Here is a 3,204-nt window from a genome sequence, read left to right as displayed (position 1 = left end):
AACAACATTAAGAACGTATAAATGTTTGAACTGCGCAGACTTCTTGTTGTGAGAAAAAAAGATACACATACATGTAATGACTTACAAATATTTTTCAATTAGAATTGTGATTATCATTTTTGTCCTTTGAAGAGAACCTTTCATCAAAAGTAATAGAAGAACATTGGATCGTATACTGTCATAACTGCATATAATAATAACTGAAGTTAATATTAATTCATTCCACCTTCTGCCAAGTATGATGTGCTAAGCAGACTAAAAAATTTCAGCCTGCAGCCAATAAGATAGAAATGGAGAGAAGGGCAATAGCAGCTTGCACATGTCAAGGATCTGCAGCGCATGAAACCCCTTAAACTGAAGATGATGGTGGGTCCCTGATGCAATGTAAATTATATGGAATGTTTTGTATATAACCAGTTATTCAATCATCATCAGTGCTGTACACAGAGTATTAAGTATATAACATTTCGATTTCTGTATCTTTCTTTTTCTGATTTATATGAACCCGAGCCGATTTCATTGAAGTAGAAGTTACTTATAATTGCAACCTCCTTAAATGTATCGTATATTAGTTTAAAAACAAAAGTACAGGTCACAGCCTTTTCCCACATGCCTGAAAAATGTGTTGTTTACCAAATGATATGCATTGCGTGATTTTGGGCCTTGCAAAAGAATTACCGGTACTACAAATGAAATAATCATGTTTTTTCTATGTATATAAATTTCTTCCAAACTTCTTTCTTTTAAAGGATTGTCATAGGCACACAATTTTTTGAATGATTTATGTCCCATTACTTTTCTCATGTTTTCAATGCAACTACATACTTCAACCCTACATAATTTGACTACATTCATTGTAAGAAAGAACACTGGATTAAAAATTTAAAATGTATGAACACTGCTTTCTTAATTTCTTTTTCATAAAGAACATGAAGAATCTGTGGTAGGAAAACAAGTAGTATTATAAACTTGTTGTAATGTTGATATGATAATTCTGTATGTCATTTCATTCATGTGTTCAATCATTTACTTACAAAAGGAATTTTTTTTTTATTCAAAATGCCTTATACATGGCGCCGCTTGTAAACATGTATCTTGAACAAAAATGTGCGATGCACCTTTTGCATTGATATTGGGTGTGCTCCAAACAAGAACTGAAACAGGAATGTAGGGCATAGTTTTATTTTATTACATGGCATATGTGTTCAGTACATAATCTAGTCAAAATCTGATTACAATTTTTGTAATACAGTTAACTTCAGAAAGAACAAATATTATGTGCCCATTTTTCATGATGAATTCTACAAATGTGCAGATTAATGAAATTTGGACAGTCTCTCATATATATGCTTATTTATAGTATTTGTTTTTGCTGTCATGCTTATACTTCAAAAGCAATGAAATTATGTTTGTTTTTTTAAATCATTAATGGGAAAAAACATAAATATACAAGAAGAATTAATTTCAATTAATTTTCTGAATCAGTTCCTGAAGCCTAGAGATGTCAGCACTCGCAGTCAGCCGCTTTATCATCCATTGCTCCATTAACCTCATCCACCTGGTCAACACAATTCAAACATACCAGGTAATGGTAAATTTAGAAATGGGCTGAATTGACCATTTGAACATGTTGCGTCATTTAATTTGAATAACAAACGTTACAGCAATTAAACCCAAATAATAATATGTTTATTAACTGGATATTTAATTCCTAACAAGTTTAACATGTTAAACAACCATGAGCTTGTGCAATACATTAAATGTTGACTGAACATTACAAATCATATAATTTAATTATTCAACTAATGGACTGGTTTATTGTTTAGTCATTTAGTCTTATGCAATGGTAGTGTGTACGTAGTATGTGCCTCCGTGCGTCTGTAAACAATTCCTCTTTAACATGATACAGCCTTCAGTTTTGATTGTATCTTGATGAAACGTGTACAGTATTTACATATCCATAAGAGCTCGGTTCCTTTTGAAAACCAGCCAGATCCGCCCATGCATGCCTAGATTATGGGCCTTGATAGTATAAAAAATCAGTGTGTCAGTAAGCAGTTGCTCGTTAACATGATACAGCCTTCAGTTTTGATTGTATCTCGATGGAACTTGAACAGTATCTACATATCCATAAGAGCTTGGTTCCTTTTGAAAACCAGCCAGATCCGCCCATGCATGCCTAGATTATGGGCCTTGATAGTAAAAAAATCAGTGTGTCAGTAAGCAGTTGCTGGTTAACAAGATACAGTCTTCAGTTTTGATTGTATCTTGATGAAACTTGTACAGTATTTTCATATCCATTAGAGCTTGGTTCCTTTCGAAAAACCTTGAAATGATAAGATTATGGGCCTTTATGAAAAAATGAGTATTCAGAATCCATAAGGGGTTGGTTCTTTTCGAAAACAGTGATGTTGACCACACAAACCCAGCCAGTAGAACATAGGCCTCTAGTTTATTATAAGTGCATGTTTGTCTTCATAGCATCATTATATATTTCTTTATTACATGAAGCTAATTTGTATGTGAAGCTTTGATTTTATGCACTCTTTTCCGATACAGACTCAGTTAAAACAGATATGGGTGCAAGTCATGACACTTTTACAGGTAATGTTTATTAGACATTCAGTATTTATATATATATATATATATATATTTAAAAAAGATGTCAATTGTAAAAGGATAGTATAATGTAGATGGATTAGATGCAATGAAGATGACAGAAGTCAAAATTATCTTTATAATAATTTGATAATATTTGTACTATTATTTAATTGCCATAATGATGAAATACATAAAACTGAAAATGGAAATAATTTCTATGAAGGTCTTCTTTCTATTTCCAATAGATTAAAGATGTCCGAGATTCACGATGAATGCTGTTTGAAGAAGAATGAACAGAATCACATTTTAATTTAATCTCACTGCCAATGTGGACTTAAAGCGGACGGGCTCTGTTATGACAACTGTATTCTTAAGTAACAGAGATAAGGGTGTTATTGGAATCATTTCAATAAAATATGGGAGTACCGGTACATACCAGTTTGATATCTTGATTAGACTGGGACTTAAACAAAAACGATAGATATTGGACCTCTCTAATACACATTATAAACATCTCATGTCTTAAGTCAATAACAAAGCTGTAATAAGGCGATATTTAGTGTAATTAACACTTAGGGCTATTCTCCTAAAACATATAACCAC

At 32.1% G+C, this 3,204-nt stretch overlaps 1 long non-coding RNA gene across 1 annotated transcript; it reads left to right on the top strand.

Moving 5' to 3' along the window:
- The first annotated feature begins 281 nt into the window (after positions 1 to 281).
- On the top strand, positions 282 to 2,941 carry LOC128245552 (uncharacterized). Its single transcript, XR_008263179.1, has 4 exons — positions 282 to 366; positions 1,486 to 1,585; positions 2,566 to 2,604; positions 2,847 to 2,941. It is a non-coding gene; the product is annotated as an uncharacterized LOC128245552 (long non-coding RNA).
- The last annotated feature ends 263 nt before the right edge of the window (positions 2,942 to 3,204 follow it).

The sequence above is a fragment of the Mya arenaria genome, chromosome 9 (assembly GCF_026914265.1).
Source record: "Mya arenaria isolate MELC-2E11 chromosome 9, ASM2691426v1".
NCBI classification, from domain to species: Eukaryota; Metazoa; Mollusca; class Bivalvia; order Myida; family Myidae; genus Mya; species Mya arenaria.
Note: the sequence above shows the minus strand (reverse complement) of the source record. Positions and strands in the feature narration are given on the sequence as shown.